The sequence below is a fragment of the Neovison vison genome, chromosome 7 (genome assembly GCF_020171115.1).
Source record: "Neovison vison isolate M4711 chromosome 7, ASM_NN_V1, whole genome shotgun sequence".
NCBI classification, from domain to species: Eukaryota; Metazoa; Chordata; class Mammalia; order Carnivora; family Mustelidae; genus Neogale; species Neogale vison.
Window position 1 is genome coordinate 174,982,635 of NC_058097.1, and position 23,195 is coordinate 175,005,829.

Here is a 23,195-nt window from a genome sequence, read left to right on the forward strand (position 1 = left end):
AAAATTTGCTGTTTTCATAAAATTTGCTGTCTGGAAGGGGAATAGGGGGCAACACTCGAATAAATAAATACTTCAAATTGAGATGAGTCTTAACACAGAAAACAAGTAACATGTTACAAATAACTTTTTCTGGCATCAGTTTATGAATTCCTTCCCTAAGGAAGCAACATTTGAGGTAGAAGATGAAGGGTGAAAGAGTTAAGTTGGAAAAGTTAAAAAGTAAATGCAAATTGTGAGAAGAAGGAAAAAAAATACCCAGAGCTTCCAAGGCTGGAAAGAAAATGGCTTTTCCTAGAATCTGAAAAGTCAGAAAGTCTGGAGCACAAAGAATGAAGGGAACAGCCCTCAAAGATGTGGTTGGAGAAATGAGCAGGTCAAGACCAATGATCTTGAGGGCCATATTAAGGTTTTTTCCTTATTTTGTTTTGTTTTGTGTTATTCTTTCTTATGGGTTAGATGGCTTAAATCAAGGGATGAAAAAAAATCAGCCTTATACTTTTAAAATTTTACTCTTATGTAGGGTGGAGAATAATAAAGAAAGAGAATTGATCAAAGACCGACACTGCCATCCCTTCAAGAGATGGTGGTGACAAAGTACCAAAATTCAACTGAGGCCAAGGACTCAGAGACAGCCTTCTTTTCAATCAGTTATTTTGTCTCCGTAGGTAGCATAACTATGGACAGTGGTTGTGGAAGCGGTGGGATGGTGTGCATTTCCTGGCCAAAAGCCTAAAGACCAACCCACCTTGGTCTCTGACTTCTGTTTACCAAGTTAGTACACGAATTTGTAATCAAGGGGCAAGAAAACTTGAAAATAATTTTTTCAGCAAGTTTTAGTATTTTTTAATTCAGAAATTCCCTTTACTTCATGAACTCAACTATCAGGAATTTATGATAAAAGATGCCTTCTAGGTTTTTGTTGGTGAGAAAAAAAGTTACTTGTTGAGGGATCTTTGCCAATCAGCTCAAGGAAATTTTTAAAAGGCAATCAAGGGGATGATTGAAAAGACTCAGAAAACTACATGTGGAATTTGACAAAAGCAAATGTAAGCAGTTCTGATAGGAACTGGAGATGTTTAAGATAGATACACTGTCTCTCCTTCTGAGTCTAGATTTTCTCTGACATTTTCTGCATACATGTTCCATTCTCCTCTGCAGACTGATTTCCTCTATTATTCACACCACCAGTGCCCCATGACCTCAAATTATCTACAGCTTTGGTTTAGCCTGTGAACCTCCTACTCTGATAAAGAGTGACTTTCCAACCCTAGAGCCATCCTCTTCTGAACTTGGGCTTTTTGTCTCTTGGTTCAAATTATCTTTTAGGTATCTAAATGGGTAATTGCAGTTTGTGGTTGCTTTTCTCTTAGTTCAAATATCTACCCCAGAAACAATTCATTATCACACTAGGAGAGTTTGATAAACATAACTACCTATTTTAAAGTCCATCATCAAATCAGATCAATTTAGAAGAGAAAGCGGGACCTATGAGAAACTGAGTTCATAACATAGATCAAAAAGAAAAGAATAACAACGATAATACTTTTTAAAACTCAGAAGAAAACCTTCATTTTCTACACTAACACTTCTAAAAAGAATATTAAAGGACAACTCAGATAATAATTCTTAGCAACTTATCTGTAAGTGCCCCCTGATCAAGCAAGATTTCAGCACTGGAGATCTTTGACCTGTTTTTGCAGAGTTACATCCCCAAGGAACCCCAACTTCCTAAGTTATGAAATGTTAAAATCAAGTTTTAGGGCAGAACGTTATTTCACACTTTTTGAGTACACACATATCCTTTGCCTGAAGCTGGGTTTTACAGTTTGGGATGTGGAAAAGCCAAGTGCTCTCCTGATCTGAAACATTTTTTTTCTTCCTTAGAGACACCATCACTAGACTACTCTAGGAAGATGGAGGAGAGAATGAGACATCACTTTTGGTTGAGTGGGAGTCAGTAGTGGAGGAAGAGGGCTGGGGATGGCTTAAAAAGTACACTCCAATTTTCAAATTTCTGGACTTTCATGAGCTGCCGGATACACTCTGGAGCCATCTAGTGGTATAGCATCATTGATGTAAATGTTGAGAAGAGCTGGGTTTAGCCTTGAAAAAAGTCCATGTGCAACTCTAGTGGAATCGGACGCTCCGAATAATCTCACACAGAGGTATCATCACTTTAGGAAGGCAATGCCAGCTGAGGAGGTCCTGGTCCTGGGAAAGAAATGGATATCCTCACTCTGACTCATTCCCTCTGACTACAGCTTCCTCTAGCACTCTTCCAAGGTGTACATCATCTAGTGACCTAGGTGGAGTGGAATTTGTAACCAATATTTTTAAAATAAATCCACAAAATATAAGGCTGAATTTATCCAGTGGTAATTAGAATTTGTTGATTTTATTACTGAGGCCCACATAACCCCACCTATTTTCAAATGAACACTTTTGGGCTGAGGTTGAATTGTCAAGAGGATATTCGATAGCTTTAAGTTGTTAAGGGTATTGCTTTGTTTTGACAGATATTTATGGGGCTTGGGGAATAGAAGGACTAAGGCCATTTTCTTATTCCTGAAACTGAAAAACAATCCTCTATGAAGATTTTTACTGGAGGGGGCTCATTTGCAATACTTAGAAAAGGTTTTCCTTAGAAACTGTGCTGATAACTTCTTTCTGTTCATTTTACCTCATTTCTTTTACTTGGTAAACTAAATTAGGCTCAATGGCAGTTCTCAAAAATTGAGCAAGCATCAGAATCACCTGAAGGTCTGTCAAAATAGAGATTTCTAGATCCTACCCTCAAAGTTTCTACTTCTGATGGGTCTGTGTAAGGTCCAAGAATTTACATTTATAACAGGTTTCCAAGAGATGCTGATATGATTGAGAGACTGTACTTTATGAACTACTAATGTGAAAAATCAAGGCATAGAGTTCACCCTTTATTTTTCACTGACTCAAGGACAAGACTCAGACATTTTTTCAGAGTTCCCCAATGAGCAACAGGTTTTTACTGTTTGTAATTCTTCTATTTTTAAAACTAGACCTGGTTCTTCCAATAAAATCCTTTGCAGAAAGCAAATATATCACATGTAAAAGCAAAGCTACTCTGATTAAAATGAAGGTTAGGGAACAGAAGTTCACCTGTTCTTCCTCACTACCCACAAATTTCCAAAGTAAATACAGAATCATGTCTACAGGACACTGAAGCCACCACAGAGCAGCTGGGAAACCAAAGCAGTCAATATAACTGCTGTTCCCCTAATGGTCACCAGCTATACAACTTATCAGGCGGTTCTTTTCATCATCCAGACTTCTCTCTCAACTGTTTCCTACAAAATGCCTCCCCTTATTACCTCACCATTATTTTTCATAGGGTTGGGGGTATGGAAGAACTATGAATAGAAGAATGTGCACTTTATTTTGAGTACAACTCTTGATTGCATATTTTGTCTCACGGGAGATACTGGGAATGAATGATAGGAAACATCAACACTGTATGAGGAGTATCTTCTGAATGGCCTGGTTCATGAACACTGATATTTATTTGGAAACATGTTTAAACAATGCCTTCTAATTAAGATTTTGCTCCTTAAATAGCCTGGTTCTGGCCTATTACAGAGCAAAGAGAGAGAAAGAAGTTAAGATTTGTTATCAGGGCGCCTGGGTGGCTCAGTGGGGTAAGCGTCTGCCTTTGGCTCAGGTCATGATCTCAGGGTCCTGGGATTGAGGCCCGTGTTGGGCTCTCTGCTCTGTGGGAAGCCTGCTTCTCCCTCTCGCTCTGCCAGCCTCTCTGCCTTCTTGTGATCTCTCTCTCCCTCTGTCAAATAAATAACAAAATCTTTTATAAAAAATTGTTATCAATTTGCATGTTTTCTAAGCCTCAGCCTTTATCGAGCTACCTATGGGAATATGTAACCATGTGAATATTTATCTAATGCAGATATTTCTCTTTTTTTTCTCCTCCAGATCAGTTCTTGAATCTAAACCATTACTTAAAAGTGGAAAGGTGGAAGACTCTGTATCTCTGAGTGCTGGGCTTGCTTTGGGATATAAATCTGGAATAAATTCACTTTGGGTGGCAGAGAATTGTATTATTCCTGTAAGATAGGAACCAAAAAAGAATAGTCCTATGAGTTTATTGTTAGAGCTATAACAATCAAGGGAAAACAGACCAATCATATTAAAGGCAGGCATTCCTTTGTTACTGATGTACTAATAATGTAAAGGAGAGTTTCAGAATAAAGGAAACCCAATGGGGAGGAGGGGGGCAAAATGGCAGAGACCCTGTTTTAACTGGTCCCCTAAAGTGAGCTAATTATCTACCAGAACACTCTGAACACTCATGAACTCAGCCCGAGTTGTAGTATTATATACTTCTGGATCTCTACGGGGGCAGAAGATGCCAGTCAGGAGGTAAAACATACTGGGAACAATCAGACTGATATCGGGGGATAAACAGAAGGGGGAGGGAGCCACCAGAAGCGACCCACTGCAAAGTAATACACCAATACGAGAGGCTGAGCCTGGTGGTGGATATTATGGAGGCCACGTATTGCATGAACACTGGGCGTGGTGCATAAATAATGAATTTTGGAACACTGAAAAGAAATAAAATAAAATGGGAAAAAATCAAGAAAAAAAAAAAGAAAAAGAAAGAAAGAAAGAAAAAAAGAAAGCCACTGGGATGTAGCAGTTCACTTTTGGCTTGTTTTCTTATTCCCATAGACTGAATGTGAATTTCACTGAGCATGTTTCAGTCAATATTCTTTCCCCAGAAGTTTCCATTACAGTCTCTAAACCCATTGTCACTGATCTGTTTCTTAATCTAAACCACTGGAAGACACTTACCTGAAATCACTCACTATTTCATTATATCTACTCCACGCCTTGTTGGATCCCATCCAACCCTCTCTTAAAGAGGCCCAAGACAAAATTAGCTAATGCAAAGTAAATTAAGAAGTTAGGAATAAGTGGGATAATCCAGAAGTAAAAACTAGTAATGCTTACAAAATTGAGTCCTGCATCTATCACCAAGGATCAACATTAGAGAATCCAAATTTATGTTTGAATTGAAGAGGTAAATATAGGGTTAGAAATGTGAGATAACTGTTAAAAAGCCAATTTCTGAACAAATTTGGGGAAGTGGAATTAAAATAAGAATAATGGGAGTGAATCCAAAACATGACAGTGTGTTCTGTCATATGCAAAACAGACATAATAAATGTTTGGTGACTTATTTCATGGGTTTGTGTTGCTAGGCATGTGTATTAAAGTGTGTATTCAGAATATACATATAATATGCCATTATAATTCCCAAAATGTTTTGTCTACTCTTTTCCATTCCTTAGACTAGGCATACCTCGGATGCCTGAAGAGTAGTCTAACAACAATAACAAAATCATCCAAATTTCCAGGGAAACAATAAGAGGATATACATGGAAAACATATGATAGCATCTTACCATTTTCTCCTCCAACCCCTTGGAGTTTCATATCAAGAACCAGATACTAAAGTTACCTACTTATTTAGTCTCAAATTAGTTCACTCTGGGTATAGAGCACACAAAACCTCAAAGCAAACATGCAAATTCTTCAAAGGACATTAATCAGGGACTTTTGACAGGGTGCTTAAGGACTCTATCCATGGCCGGGTGTGGGAGGTGTGACATCAAGATATGAACGTAAGTCGTCCAACTTCATATCACAAGGTGATATTGGAATTTAAAAACATCTCCCAAGAATTACTGCTCTAGTTCTAGCTACTCTTTCTTTCTCATAATCAGAACCTATACATAACTCTCTCTGCATTTGCTACTTTTTACTGAGGAAAGGAAAAGAAATTTTAAAAAAGTATTTCCCCCCTACATGTAACTGTTCAGTTTCCTATGGAAAAAAAATATTTTATAATACACTAAGGAAATTTGGATAGTGGTCCAAATAAATCCTCCAAACTGACAGACCTATGATTTTTCAAGGGTTGTTACAAAGACTATGCCCTTAAGCCAAACAAGCATCATCTTTGGGGAGATTTTATTTGTGTGATCAATTCATATCTGGACAGGTCTTCTCTTGGTTGGCATAGCAACTAACTGAAGTTCATTGAACTTTTAGATGTATGTGCTAACAGTCTAAAGCTGATTTTCCCCCCCATAGGGACCAGAAAAGGCTTTCTTTGTTAAACCTCTCCAGTTGCATTCAAAAATACATCATTTTCCTCAAGCCTACAAACACACACATTTGAGATTTCGAAAGTAATATTAGGAAAATTGCTTCTATCATATAATACCATAATAAGTTTCCTCTATTTCCTGAAAGATAGGCTAAAGTCAAAAATTGCCCTGTTTTCTACTCATTTTTAGGACTTTCCATGGTAATCTTAGGAGATTCTTTCCAAGAATTTTTTGGGGTAAGGTTTTTTTGCAGAAGTATAGGCAGTGATCTTTCAGTGTTGGTGTTGACTCTGGCCTTGATAAAGTTTTCAGTTTGGAAATGTTAGGTCTCCATTGCTTAGTTAAATATCTCTAGTAGTTTATTTTCATGCCAGTTAGTTAAGGAATGAGTTAATCCATGCCTATTTAGAGAGGAAAACCTGTCATGAACCTGTAATAAGCACTGTGGAAGATGAAGAAGAACAAAAGATATCATTGGCTTTTAAATAATCTATCATATTTTTTTTAAAAAAAGACCAATGTAAAAGGAATACTAGAAAAGTTGTTTCTACTATGAACAGAACAAAAAAACACTTTAAAAGGACACATTTCTAGATATATCATACCTTCTTGTTAATTTCCAATTTGGAAAAATTATTACTGTGAGTTGAAGAAGCTTCATGTGTAAGACAGTTGTTCTTTTCTGGAAGATGTATTATCTGACCTATGTTTACCCAGGAAATCATCTTACTATTTAAAGATAGAAGACGAAAAGATAGAAAAAGATTAAAAGATTAAAAATTACTCCCTTATAAAGACCAGAATGCTATTCTAATTATTTGTTCAAGGGACATCCCTGTTCCTTCTTATTTAAAGTCTGCAGAAGTATCCAATTTTCCCAATTTCAGAAATATTTTATTTGCCTCACTTCCTTTTTTCTGGAGTATAGGAAAGATATCTCAAATGGGACTTTGTAGTCATTTCTCGATGCTGAACCTGTTGGAGGCCACAGTGCTCTGATTAAATAATTACCATCTGACTACTCAGGAAGACTATTTCCTTCCATCTTGGAGCTGAGCCAATCTACTGCCAATGAGGCCTTTACACTTCAATGACTTTATTGATCAACAGTGATTAGGTCAAGTTGCTGATAATGTGTAACTGACCACTGCTATTTATACACAACTACTCAGCAGCCCCAAACTAGGGCTTAGCTGCGTGTGGTTTTGTGGGCAGATAGACTCTGGCCTCCTATGTCTGGGGGTCTTTTATAATGAAGCGGGTGTATTGTAGAGATTTTCATTTATAAATGTCGTTTTTGAACTGAAGGGGCTGCCTTTGTTTCATACAGAAAAGGGAGAAGTGAGAAATGTTTAAAGCAGGGGTTTCAGGAGGCTGTGGGCATATGGAGAAAAGGAGAGTTGAGTGCCAATTCTGAACAAAACCCTGCTGTATGATTTTGAAGGGATGTGTATAAGGTTTAACATTAACCTATACTGCCATCCTGTGGAACAAAGGAGAAATTTTTATCATCGTGAGTAGCTGACCGCACTGCAGGGAGCTTAATGATAAACAGGAGGCCAAAGGCTGGCTCCAAACAGTACACTTTTAATTAAAAGTATCTTGAGTCCACATTACTACTGCTTCAAATGACAGGCTTTGGGGCATTTTCTAGAGTAGTAAACAAAGCAATCCTCTGAAACTACTAACAGTCTCTAAAGGCCAAAGGCCAAACCTCTCTTATACAATGGAAAGGCTGAGGCTCTGAACCTAGGTTCCTTCATCCCATCTGACAAAAAAAAAGGAAGAAAGAAAGAAATTAAGAAATTCTCAAGGGAAACCTTGAGAACTCTAGAAGTCTAAAGGTAGATTAGAGAAAAGAAGAAAAGGCAAGAGGCACAATTTTAGTAACAAATGAGCATGAGTGGAAAGGAAATGTCAGAAGAAAGTGTTAGATCTGAAACCAAGGGAGTCTGCAATTAAGCAATGGCAATCATTTATAGAGGATTCTTAAAGGAATCATTCCCTGTTCGTGTCAAAGAAAAACTACCCAGTGGAGTTAAACAGGCAAAGAATTCATTATTTAAGACAATTGCAATAGGGGACTGACAGCTAGTAGAAAAGTACTGGAGGACTTTGAGGGGAAGTTTGGTCCATGTAATTAGACCATCTGTGTGTCCTAATTGTTGCTTATAGAAGTTAGGGTTCTACCCTCTCACGGAGTATAGGAGATGGGGCCCAATTGTGAAGAAAAAGGCATTCCTGAGTGGTGAAACTGGCATAAGTCTGAGAGAAAGTTTCCATATCAAGGAGCAGATAAAAACCTTATCATTGTAATCTAAAGTAAGTGATCTTTAAAAAGAAAAGTTAGGGACCTAGTATCAGGAAAACATCTGTCTGAGGTTTAGTCAAATTAAGGAGAACTTTGGTCAGTCAGTCTCCAAATCTGTAAAACGACCAGAGTAATTCCAGCCATCTTTACCTACACATGTGAATGTGCGGGGCGGGGGGACCGGGGTGGGGGGGGATAGAGAAATATGTGAGTATGTTGTAAACCAGTAAATACAGTATATACAAATGATATGATATACTGGGGTTAGATTGAGCTATTGGTCTTAACCCTCTACTTCTCTGTAGTAATATTATATATTCACCCTCTTGCCTTTCTTGACAGCATGCTTTCCACCTTTGGGTTTGCCCCTGTGACTGGTTTAGCCAGCTGTCTCTCAGGAGATGTATCATAAGCAAAGGCTTGTTTTCTTGCACTTGGGCCATTACCATGAGAGAAACACCCTGTAACAGCTCACTGGTCCCAGAATAAAGAGAAGCACAGGGAGCAGACCTGAAATGAACTCTCAACCTGGATTCAAATCCAGCATCGTTTGTATAGACTGCAGTCTCCCCCAACCATATTGGTGCCCCAAATCTTCAAATCTTAAATGGTGATTAGTTGTGGGCGTAGAGAAATTGAGCATAAAGCACAAAAATCTCAGGAGAAAGGTGGGTGTATTCCCATCACATATTTCCTACCACGTATTTGAAGGAAAACATGACCCACAAAATTTTGCATCTCTTTGCAAGAAAAACAAAAAAATTTAATACGCAAGTCTCTTCTATTTTTCAATTTTCCTTAAATTGATTCCTTAAATCCCTTATTGAGGAGTATTCCTATGATAAATTAAATGAAATAGGGTTGCCAGGCTGAAATAAGGAATCTGAGTTTACTAGGTACAGAGGAAATAAACAACTATGAAAAGGTGAGCAAGAGATAGATAAGAAAGAATACTTATCCCCCTTCCTTTAACTCTCACCTCCTACTCATACCCCAACTAACAAACCTGCGTCATTTGAGCTGAAAGAGGAATTCATCTCTGAATATACATCTGAGTTAAAAATCCGTCTGCAATGGTCCTACTGTGGCTTTTGAGAACAATGCCATCTCTTAAAATAACTGTTTTCAATCATGACCTTCAGTGTGTCTGAAAGGTCGTGATGATGAATAGTGAATGGTGAGTGGCATGCTACAGAATGCGGCCTCTTAATTGCTCCCAGAGAAGTCACATCAGATTTTTAATCCTTCTGTTGATGCCAATGCTTGGAAAAGATCACTGAGTTTGGATCTATGTAGAGCTACAAGGCTGAATCAGAGATGAAAATTTCCATTTGAGCCAGCTACTCAGCCTTTCCTGAAACAATTTGGAGAGGCAGAGGCAGGAAACACAGTGTATCATGATGCTGTGCACAGAGTTTAGCATCAGTCATGTGTGCGCTTAAATTGTGGTGCTACCATTTAAGAGCTGTGTGGGCTTGAGCAAGTTTGTAATCCTTTTGCATTTCAATAACAATATCTGCAAAATAGGAATTGTCATCACTGCCAGGGTTGTTGTGAGGATTTAGCATGCTAATATATGTAAAATATGGCACACAGTAAGTATACAAGAAAAGACAACTGTGGCTGTAGCTGTTATAAGGCATTAGGGAATATATATATATATATATATATTTTTTTTCCCCAGCAAAGAATAAAGATGCCAGAGTACTCATACAGAGGTAGAAACTGAAGACCAGGGTGGCAAGGATGGAGGCTATGGGATAGGGCAGGGGTAGAGGTCGTGGGGTGATGAGGAAAGAGTCTGACAAGACAAGTAGGTAGGTGGGTATGTAAGGAATCTATCTGGACAAAATGGAGACCAGAAACAGAAAAATGATAACAAAATCAACTTCTCGAGTCTGAGCATTCCAAGTTTGCTCCTGGAGCATAAGATTCATGTTGATGACCCCAAATTCAGTGATTATAGGGGAAAGTATGCTTTTCAGCCACAATAATAAAAGAGAAAAGGATGCAATAATTAATTTTATGTCAACCTGCCTGCCTCATGGGATGCTCAGATACTTGATTAAGTTTTATTCCGGGTGTGTTTGTGGGAGTGTTTCTGGATGAGATTCACATTTGAATCAGTAAAGCAGACCGTCTCTTACCCAATGTCAGTGAGCCTCATCTAATCTGCTGAAAGCCTGAGTACAAGAGAAAAGGCTAACAGGAAATGCACTCTCCTTACCCAACTGTCTTTAGGCTGGTACACTGGTTTCTTCCTGCCTTTGGATGGACTCAGACTGAACCTTTACACCACTGCCTCTCCTGGTTATCAAGCCTTTGGACTTGGACTGGAGCTATATTATCAGTTCTCCTGGGTCTCTGGCTTGTTGCAGATCTTAGGACTTCTCAGCCTCCATAACTACAAGAGCCAATTCTTCATAATGAATAAATAAATAAATAAATAAATTTAATTAGTTAGCATATTTATATTATATTTTAGATATGAATATGTATATTATCTATTATATATATGGTTCTGTTTCTTTGAAAACCTAAACTAATATAGAGAATGTTGTGCACAAACCTAAAACAGTACCAAAGTCATCTGGACTTAAGATGTGAGGCAAATTACACTGGGAATTCACCTTTACCATCTGTGTTCCAGGGAAAGCAGGTAATAATCAAAATCATGGGTAGCTCTGAAAAAGAAAAGCAGGCAGTTGTCAGAAAGCCATGCTAGAAAAAGCTTTGGGGAACATGATTAGAAAACTAGAAAAATCAGGAGCTTCTCCTCCAAGTAGAGTGAGCATAGCAGTGGGGAAATTACAGACGCACTGGGGAGATTCTGGGTGACAAGAGAGAAGCTCCTGAGAGCAAATCACATGAGTCCCAACTGAGTAGAGAATCGAAGTGAGGGGAAGAATCTTCATTTAGGGAAGGAATGGAAATGACAGAACCAGGCTTTTTTTAGTTTTATCAGAGCACATTTGGAGCTGAGGACGACAAGTAGGCCTCAATTTAGACACAGGGCACAACATGATGTCTCCTTCCCAGAAGCCAGGTAGAAGCCTGGTCACTAGGAATAGAACACAAGACACAGAACAGCTGGAAGCCAATATGATGGGATGTGAGGCACCTGAGATTCCAATTAGATGCCTATTAAAGGATCCACACAGGGAACAGCTCTGATCCAGGTTGGACACTGCCTTGGAGACAAGAGACCTTGACAAGACTTTTGCAATGACCAGACTGCCTGCTGGGCTTTCGAGCAATAAATCTCCCTGACATCTTTTTCTGTAGTTGTAGAAAGGAGACGTTCCCTGTCCTTACCCTTGTCCAGGTCTTTCTATTCGTGAAGCTTCTCCTGGTGAAACCCCCCTAAGGCAGGATAGATTGACAGACCAAACCCTGAGGTGTGGTGTCAACTCACTCTACTCCTGATATAATCTCAAATTGCTCTTTAATCTCTGAGTGGTGACCTTGTTACTGACTTTCTGATTTTTAACTTGACTACCCCTCACACTTCAGACTTGATGTTCAGTACTGTTTTCTTAGAACCATTCTTGAATCCCTTCCCTGCATTTGTTGAAGTAGAATGATAAGTACACAGGGGTCTAATTACTGAAGCAGACTTGGAAATTAACTTTTCCCATCTTTGCCAGAACTCTTGAAAGAAGGATGGATTTATTGATCAGATACATGAATAGAGGCTTTCATTTACCCCAGCCATGGTTTAGATTATATCTGCTACACGAACACTCCACCACACCCTGAACAGCACCATGCCAATCTTTATCAAAGGAAGAGGAAGATGATAAATTTCCTAGACTCAAAATTTATAGTTTCAGTTTTCTTAAGAGTTACCATAGTATGCCAAGTAGCCTAATGGGAATCTTTGGAAAATGAGTATGAGATGAGAACTTTGAGACAGAAGGCACGTGTTATACGTGCTACTCTGACTGGTGTCAGAGTAGACTCTTTCCTGGTACTCTTCTCCAGTTCTCCAACTCCATTGATACAGGTAATCACTTCCTGCGTTGAAGTGAATTTGAAATTGGGAGATGAGAATTTATTAACGTTGAAGAGGTTTAAAATTCATTATAAATGCCTCTCTTGTAGAATTAGATTTGAATTGGAAAACTTCTCAAAATCAAATGCTATAGGGACAACAAAATCTTAAAAGTAAGGCAAATGGCTTCTGTTTCTTCCAAATTTATTATTATGCTCCAGTAACAAACTAGGCAGCAATTCTTTACCATTACTGAATTTCAGAAGATTGGAGGTTACCAAAGCCATTTGTAAGACTCTCTCTATCCCTCTCTCTCCATCCTATTGTCACACCCATTCTCCAGCCATTTAAGATGAATCAATTTGAATGAAGGCAACAAATACAGGCAAGTGGAGTCTATGACCTGAAGCAAGAGATCCAGCCCAGGCACCCACTATCTGGCAGCAACTGGAGAGCCTACTTCAGTGTGGCAAGACTGGTTAGGCTTATTTCTCAGGACTTTTCCATTAGGAAAGTTTTGGGGCTACTACTTCAAAAGACATAGACATCATGGAAGGAGTAATAAGCTATGATATTGTGATTTAGAATAAGAGATATACATTTGCCATTTCTGGCACAGAGCCCTCAGTGAGGCTATATAGGTGTCTTTTGTTATGCTAATAAGGTGACTTTAGGACAGCACCTAAGAATGAGGGCTGGTTGCCAGGAGAACCCACCATGGCGTTAGAAGTTTGGAACTTCTCCTATCCCCCTAATTTCTGGGGAGGGCAGAGGGCTGAAGATTGAGGTCAGTCTCCAGTGGCCAATGTTTTAATCAATTATACCTTTGTAATGAAGCCACTATAAAAACCCAAAACTTCAGGGTTGAAGAACACATAGAGATTTGGAGAAAGTGACATACTTGGGAAGAGCATGGAAGCTCAGTGCCCCTTCCCCATACATTGCTCTATGCATCTCTTCTATTTGGCTGTTCCCGAGTTATTTCAGTTTATAACAAATGGTGATCTAGTAAGCAAAATGTTTCTCTGACTTTTGTGAGCCACTCTGACAAATCAATTGAACCCAAGGAGGGGGGTCCTTGGAATCTTCAGTCTATGCAGTCGGAGCAGCATTGGTGACAACCCGGACTTGCTATTGGTATCTGAAATGTGTGTGCGGCTCAGGGGAAGGAAAGCAAGTCTTATGGGACTGAGCCCTTAACCTGTGGAATCTGATGTTTTCTTCAGGTAGATAGTGGCAGAATTGAACTGAATTTTAAGAAACCCGACTGGTGTCAGAGTATTTCTTATTGGTGTGGCGATCCTTATACACACATAGTAATTGGGTCCTCAATTCTTATAATTCTTTAAAGGCCTTTCAAGTGTAGCCGGACTTCACCATGCCATAGTCTCAGCTATCCATTTCTCCCCTCTGAGCTAGGCACCAGAAAGCCTGTTATTAAACATCCGTTTCCTTTTATACACCCACCCTGTCCTGAGACCAAATGTGCTGTGTGAGAATTAATAAAAGATGTTGAGGACAAAACATTCATAAGTGAGTTACTGCAAGAAACTTGTTTTGTTTATTTAAATGCTGAGCTCGGATTATGCTTGCATGTTTATAAAAAGCTTTCATTATTTGAAGAAAATGCTCTAAAATGTAAACAGAAGCTGACTTTGGGTTGCAGGATTACTGATGGCATATCCTTGGAATTTTTTTTTTCCTTTCTGCTTTTATTACCTTTTTTATTAAGTGTATGCTATTTTTATAACCTAAGAATGGTATAAAATTAAAATCCTATTCATTTTTATGAACACTTTAGTATCTACCTGTGTGTGTGTGTGTGTGTGTGTTAACATGGTTGCATTTCTGCATTACTGTATCACAAGGGACTCTTTTCCTATATTATACTTTCCTCTTCTTTGTCCCTCAGAATTATTTTTAAGCTATAATCAATGCAAAAGAGAATCTCAAAGCGCTTTACTTTTCTCACACCAACTACCACTTTATTTCGAATGAACTCAGTAGATCCACAATGAAGAATCATTACACAACCTAGCATTCAAAAAAGACAACCTCCATCTTAAGTGATATATTGCACGCTATACCTGCTTCCCAAGAGATACACAAGGCAGGCATCCCCAGAAGATGTAGCTTTACTAAAGACCAAAGACACACAATGAATTATCCATGACCCCAAGATTGTTCACAAGTCCCCAAGAGATCAAGAGCATGAGTCCTGGGAGTGATGTCAAGATGTTACTTGGAAGCACTTAGAATAAGAAAGTGAAAGATTAATTGAAGATTAAAGATTTCTTATGAATTGGTATGTATGTTCCAGGTTTTATTTACTCTGTACAGTGTCATTCAGATGTGAATGACATTATCCTCATTTTGTAGATGAAAACAATGAAGATCAAAAAGTAATGGGACTTTCTTCATCTTGTATATTCTTTAGGTGGCAGATTCAGAATGTAAGGCCAGGTCCTCTGACTCCAAACTTCCAAACCATGACTTTCAGGAAAAGGGCCAAGAGTATACAGAATTATGAGCTTTATGTTCTGTATATACAGTTGTGGGAGTGGGGAGAAGGGAGTAGAACATGGAGCAGAGCATGCAAGAGGATGGAGCAAATAAATGTTCAAATCTTGGGCACCTGGGTGGCTCAGTGGGTTAAAGCCTCTGCTTTCAGCTCAGGTCATGCTCCCAGGGTCCTGGGATCGAGTCCCGCTTCAGGCTCTCTGCTTCAGTGGGAGCCTGCTTCCCCCGCTCTCTCTCTCTGCCTGCCTCTTTGCCTACTTGTGATCTCTGTCTGTCAAAGAAATAAATAAAATCCTTAAAAACTATATAAAATAAAATTTAAAAATAAATGTTCAAATCTTCCCCTATCTCTAAACTATATTAACCCTAAAGAGCCCCTTTCTTCCTCTCCTCGTATTGCCTAAATTATTTCCCTAAATCCAGTCTCTTCTCTGGTTGGGCTATAAAACATGTGCAGGCTTAAAAAAAAAAGTCTCAAATAGTAACTAAATCTCAGGGATTCTAGGTGACTTCTGAACATTTAGAATTACCCTATGTTAAACAAATTCCCTAGAAACTTTTGAGGTGTTTTTATTTTTTTTTTTTCTTTAGCAATGTGAGGAAGATATAGGTGTTGGCAGAGCTAGTTATATGATAGACTGACTAGGCAAGCCTTCAACTTCAAAATGATTTAAAGGGATACTTTGCTTCAAAATATCTGTAATCAGAGTATACTGGGATTTTAAATCAGACAAAGGATTTGAAATCTAGCCCTGACCAGATAATCAAAATAGAACAAACCACTTCACCTGTCTGGACACAGGAATAAATGCCTAAGATACATGCTTACCCTAAGGCACACTGGGAGGTAATGAAATAACTGGGCTTGGAGCCCAGTTCGATTGATTCCTAGCCAACCATGTTAACCAAGAAATAACCCACAGTAGACCCCAAGTAATTGATTGACGCTTTCTACTTTGCCTACCTGCAGCCTAGAGGCTGGACTCTTTTTTCAGTCTTGATGATCGCAGAGACCTTCTGCTTCAAATGACAAAGTCTGAGAGTCTGGGAGTAGCCCTACCACTTCCCAGCTTCCACCATCATTCCCTTACCAGCATAGAACACAGCCTGGAAAGAAAAGGAGAATGGTTTCCTTTGTTGTTTGTTTTTTTTTTTTTTTTTTGATAAACACCAGGTATCAAGTACTATGATGTTTGCACATTAACTCAGATGTTCATGCATGTTATCTCAAGTCATCCTACCTATTTATGTCACGATCATTGTTATTATCAACTTCAAATTGAAGAAACTGAGGCCCAGCGAGGTGAAATAGCTTTCCAAGTTCATACTGCTAGGGAGTGACTAAAACGGGATAGAAGATCCATGTTGTTTCTCTATCCCATGCTTTCCCCCACAAAACTCTGAGGAAAGGGTTCATTAGATTTGAGAGATTCTTATTAACCCACACAGTATCTAACTACCAGGAACATGTCTTAGGTCCAAGAAAAGAGGGGAGTGGAGAAGCCCATTTTGCACAGTGGTCTGCGCTATTCTTGTCTTCCTCTCTGTACACTACATTGGGTGAAGGTAAAGCATGTTCCTTTTGTATCACTGGAGGGCCAGGAAAATGGTGCAAAACTGGAAGAGAAGCATCTCTGCCATCTAGAAGACTCTAGGTGCCTCACAGGAGCTGAGGTATCTTTTTGGTAACCTCTTCTCTCTCTGAGTCCTGTTCATTTCTCAGTTGGGATTGAGCAGAACTCTGTGAAGAATGGATTAAGGAATGCTGGTGTGGCTTTCCATTCCCTGACCTTTACAACGAATGCAACTGGTTCTGGTTTAGCTGCCTCACAAATGAAAACCTCCCAGCATTAGGAAGAAAAAGCAAGTCAATCCTGCAGAGAGCAAAGGTCAAATAAGTTTGTGAGTTTTCCTAAGGCCTTTAAAAAAAAAAAAAAAAAAAAAACAACTACACTGGGCTGCCTCGGTGAGCAAATCATGGTCCGCTAGGTGGCAGCACATCCTTCCCCCTGACTTCCTGCCTGTTGCTTTGGCAAGCTTGCCCTTTTCAAAAGAGAAAAGGTGGAAAGACAGAGCATAAAAGGGAGTGAAGAGAAAAGAATATTTCCCGAGTGTGCCACATCCTCATATAGATATTTTAAAATACATTAGTCCATTTAATTCCCAGAGCTTATCGAGGTAGACATCCTTGCTTTAAAATTACTTATAATCAGGGGTGCCTGGGTAGCTCAGTGGGTTAAAGCCTCTGCCTTTGGCTCAGGTCATGATCCCTACTCAAGGGGGGAGCTGCTTCCTTCTCTCTGCCTGCTTCTCTGCCTACTTGTGATCTCTGTCTGTCAAATAAATAAATAAAATCTTTTAAAAAATAATTACTTATAATCAGTATCAAATACTGAAGACTTAACCTATGCCAACTACTTTACTGTATATTCATAACCTTACTTAACTCCCTTAATAAGACTCCCAAACTGGGTACTATTACTAACCTTCTTTCACAAATGAGGGAACCAAGGTTTAAAAAGGATAAATGACTTTAAAATCATACAACTACTAAGCCAGGACACTGAAAATTGAATTCTGGAAGGATAATATCAGAGTCTATGAACAACTGAATATACTTTTCGTGTGAAAAAGATTAAATAATTTGATGTAAAGAGTAACAGAGCTGGGCGCCTGGGTGGCTCAGTGGGTTAAATCGCTGCCTTCTGCTCAGGTCATGATCTCAGGGTCCTGGGATCGAGGCCCGCATCGGGCTCTCTGCTAAGCAGGGAACCTGCTTCCCTCTCTCTCTCTCTGCCTGCCTCTCTGTCTACTTGTGATCTCTCTCTCTCTGTCAAATAAATAAATGAAATCTTTAAAAAAAAAAAAAAAGAGTAACAGAGCTAAAATCTATGCTTGTAAATTTGTCTGATTATAAAATGAATACTTTTATTTGTATATACACACACACACATATATTTTTACAGAGAAATTTTACATATAGGACACAGATCAAAAGAAAGCAATTATTAAATTTAAAAAACTAAAAAAAAATAATGCAATTATCATCTATAATCATACAATCCAGAAACAGCTACTATTAAATTTGTCCCTTCCATTTCTCCCCTCAGGTACATGTATTTATCATGGTGCATATCATACTGCATATATAGTATTTGAATAGCACTTATTTCACTTAAGGTTCAAGAATTTCCCCAGACCATTAAAGTATGTTGAAAGTACAATAGTCCATGAAATGCATGACATAATTAATTATACACGTATTTCAAAATCTGAATTGGTTCCATTTTTTTTCACTACTGTCAGTTTTGTGGTAATGCATAGCCTCAGCTATAAATCTGAGTACATGTCTCTACTTCTTTCTGCAGGCAAGTTTCCTATAAACAGAATTGCCAGATCAAAGGATATAACCACATTTAACTTAATAGTTACTATCGAATTTATTTCCAGAAAGATTGTATCAGTTTTCATTTGCTCCAACACTATACAACATTTTCAGATTTGTTTACTCCTTTGCTTTTGACCCTGTTCTCCCAACTCATGGATTATTTCACCTACAGTTAGATCTCTTCTCTCCAGAATTGTCTTTTCACAATCCTAGACCCCTTTGCTCTGCTTTCAAATATCCACCACATTCTCTTCTATCCTGACTCAAAAGAAAAAAATTCTTATTTGACCCTGTACTCCTGAAGCTATACCCTATAACTCTCCGCCAGTTCATTATCAGTTTTCTGAAACACATGTGGTATCCTTTGGCACACTGTGATATATCCACGCTCTGCCAATTTCCCTCCATTAGAATTCTACCTTCTTTATTCTAATGAGGTAGACCTCATAAAGGTAGCTGTTGACCTCTCACCTGTCTTGATCTCCATTATTACCAACTTCTGTGTATAATTTAGCATCATCAAAATTTTCATCAGACTTCACTCTCTAGTCCCTATGACATAGCATTTTGTGGTTGTTGTTTTTGTCTTATGTTTGACTAACTCTCCTCTTTTACTAGAACCTATTCCTTCCCCTTGGAAATCCTCAAACTGTTATCAGATCCCATTTTTTCTAGGCCTAGTTGAATGCATAGCTTGCCTATTTTGATGTAAATACAAACTTAAATTATACCCATTTTTATTTTCTCAAATAAGCATAAAATTGGTCCAAGTAGATGGAAAAGGCAGGACATATAGAGAATATTTAAGGCAGAATAATAGACCAAAGATAGAAATAGGGATGTGAATACTACTCTCACATTTTTAGATGTTCAAAGAGTGCAAAGAAGGGTAATCAACTATGAAACAATCTGGAAAACGTGGCGTGTAATTCCCTAAATTTACCATATCCATTTGCAGAACAAATTTTTGAGAAGTCCTACAATATAAAGATATGTTTTCATATTTATTTGACTATTGGACCTTTTGTAGCAGAAGGCATACTAGGATATTAGCATAGGAATTTCTGGGCCAAGAAGATGGGGTTCCCAGTGATGAGGTTAGAAATTAGGAAAATCCAGTTCATGGCATGTCTTGGCTATCCAAGAGTTGTGGAAGGGCATTTTAGATGATTTGTTCAGATTTGAAGACTGATGAAGAGTATTTAAAAAGGGAGTACTCATAAGTTTGCTTTTAAGACAAATAACTTCATGTTATGTAACCCAGTTCCTGAAGCAAGGGAATGAATTGAGAGGATTTTGAAATTGATGGGATTTGAAAGAGTCACTGTTCAATTCTCATCATGGAGCCTAGGGTAGAGAGAAAAGCACTGAAAGAAGATGGAAAGAGCAAAACTCTGTAATTGATTAATAGAGAGGGTGAGGAAGAGAAAGGAATCACATAGCACTCCTAACTATTAATACACTTAATTATACATACAACAAATACCGGGAGTGCTAGTAAGTGCAGTTATAAAAGGCAACTAATACTCTGTAGTTTCTACTTTGAAATAATTCTTAGTCTGGTAATACAAGAGAACACTCAGAAGAGCTACACCTATATGTGTATTTGTATCTATCCACTGAGGTGGAAATAACATTTAAATATAAAGAAAATTAAGTATATAAAAATACATAGGGGCGCCTGTGTGCCTCAGTGGGTTAAAGCCTCTGCCTTTGGCTCAGGTCATGATCCCAGGGTCCTGGAATGGAGCCCCACATTGGGCTCTCTGCTCAGTGGGGAGCTTGCTTCCTCCTCTCTCTCTGCCTGCTTCTCTGCCTACTTGTGATCTCTGCCTGTCAAATGAATACATAAAATCTTTTAAAAAATACATAAAATCCATACAAAAATCGTAATTCCTTATACACAAGATATATAAATAATACACAAAATATATAAAATATATAATGTGAATAAACATTATGCATAAAAATACATAGCGTGTTTTATGAACCTAAAGCACATTTTTAAAAATAATATTAGATGTGTTTATATATCAATAAAATATTGAACTATAAGGGAAGTACTATGTGTGTATGTGAATTATCTGTATATAATGAAATACTCAAATTCTCTAAGGAAATAAAATAAATCCTCTGAAGCAGAAGATAACACATTACCATCTCCCTAAGAAACCATGACCTGATACTGGTGCAGCACTCAAAATTCTGCTTCCAAATCACTCAGCCTATTATGCAGTATTTCACTGCGCTGTTCCTTTTTTATTTCTATAATAACGGTAACAACCAAACTCATCAATACCTGGTGAGAAGAGCATACTACCACCAGAGAAAATCTATTGTGAAAGATAAACCAGTTGCTCTGAACTGAAATGACACAAAAAATATATATATATAAAAGAACAAAGGGGGAAAAAGACAATGTGGTATCTGGAGGGAGAAAATTCACTCTCTTTGCTGCAATTTTAGAAAATGGGATGTAACAACCTCTTTTGGTTCGGTGTCTGTGCATGTCTCAATATTTTTATAGAAAATGGTAATATAGCTCCTAGTATCAGAAGGGAGCTGACATGGCCAGCAATTTTTAGTGGCCTCTAAAGAGGAGGTAAGTCTGATATGAATTACAGCTTTGAAGTTATCTGTATACTCACCAGCATTATTCAATGAAATAAAATTCCAAAATGTTATCTTAGAATCAGAATGAGGCAGAAATGGACAAAACACTTAATCCACAATATTTTTCTTCTCCTGGATAAATCACAAATCCAGCTGGCAAGCATATACTTAGCTGCCAGTTGAGGAAGTCTGCTAAGAGTGGGATGATAATAATACAAGAATATAGGTGTTAAAGTCAAATTATGATACCTCTCTCCACTACCGACTAGCTGTGTGACCCAGGGCAAGGTGTCTGACCTCTTTGGACCATGACTTCCATTTTAGAAAAATGGGGAAAATAATCACAAAACATCTTATATGATTGGTGTCAAGTTTTTCAAAAGTGAAAAAATAGTGTCTTTCATAGAAAAGGAGCTCTTTGTTCTTGGTTATCTCACCTCAACCAACACCCTTGTTTTCCTATAGGGTCAAATTGAACCCAAGTTCTTTGTGAATAGGGGTATGGTCCCAATTCTAAGAGAGGTTGTGATCCAGCTAAAGAAACCAATGGGGAGGAGCACAAAAACACAAACAACAGACTAAGCAGTCTTTCATAACACCCATTCAAGTAAAAGTAGTGAGCTACTTCTCAGTGCATTTCACTCAGTTGTGTAAACAGCAAGTACCCCAGGACTAAAATAGTCATCCTTCATAAACATTGATCTAGGTGTTAAGGATTGGTAAAGGTTCAATTAGGTGAGGAGCATTAGAAGAAAGCCCTCCAGTGGGCAGAGGATTTCAGCAAATGTGAAGGCAGAAAAACACATTTTAGAGTAAATTAAGTGAGAGAAGAACCCTTTCTCATAGCCTTGATATTTAACTATCATTCTTGCTCAAAGTTGAAACAAAAACTTTTCCATATTAGGCCTGATTGAAGGAAAAGTTCAGGAATAAAAAAAGAAAATCTTAATTAAAAATTAAATGTTCATCATCACTAGCCACTAGGGAAATTCAAATGAAAACCACATTTGAGATACCAACTTACACCAGTTGGAATGGCCAAAATTAGCAAGACAGGAAACAATGTGTGTTGGAGAGGATGTGGAAAAAAGGGAACCCTCTTACGCTGTTGGTGGGAATGCAAGTTGGTGCAGCCACTTTGGAGAACAGTATGGAGATTCCTCAAGAAATTAAAAATAGAGCTTCCCTATGACCCTGCAATTGCACTACTGGGTATTTACCCCAAAGATACAGATGTAGTGAAAAGAAGGGCCATCTGTACCCCAATGTTTATAGCAGCAATAGCCACAGTCGCCAAACTGTGGAAAGAATCAACATGCCCTTCAGTGGACAAATGGATAAGGAAGATGTGGTCCATATACACTATGGAGTATTATGCCTCCATCAGAAAGGATGAATACCCAACTTTTGTAGCAACATGGACAGGACTGGAAGAGATTATGCTGAGTGAAATAAGTCAAGCAGAGAGAGTTAATTATCATATGGTTTCACTTATTTGTGGAGCATAACAAATACCATGGAGGACATGGGGAGATGGAGAGGAGAAGGGAGTTGAGGGAAATTGGAAGGGGAGGTGAACCATGAGAGACTATGGACTCTGAAAAACAACCTGAAGGTTTTGAAGGGGCGGGGGGTGGGAGGCTGGGGGAGGTGGTGGGCATTAAGGAGGGCACATATTGCATGGAGCACTGAGTGTGGTGCAAAAACAATGAATACTGTTATGCTGATAAGAAATAAAAAAAAAAAATAGATGAAGGATGTAATCAAAGAAATAAAAGTCCAAGTAACTAATATATATTTTTGAAATGTTAAAACTTACTAGAAAAGAACCACAAACTGAAAGATGAAAAATCACATTTAACCTTTCAACCCTTAAATATCACAAAAGAAAGAGAAGGAGAAGAAATAGCTAGTGGTGGTACAAATATGGGATAATAACCACTCACAAACATTGCTGGTTGGCATGAATTGGCACAATTTTTCTGGAAGTCGGTTTGCTATTATTTGTCATAAAATTTTGAATTTTTTTTATAACTTAGTCCACTAATTCCTAAGAAATTCATATTTTATTTTTATTTTTTAAGGTGTATTTATTTATTTGAGAGAGAGAGAAAGCATATGCAAGGGGATGGGAAGAGTGAAACAGAGGGGGGAAATTGATTCCCCCTGAGCACGGAGCCCACCTCAGGACCCTGAGATCATGTCC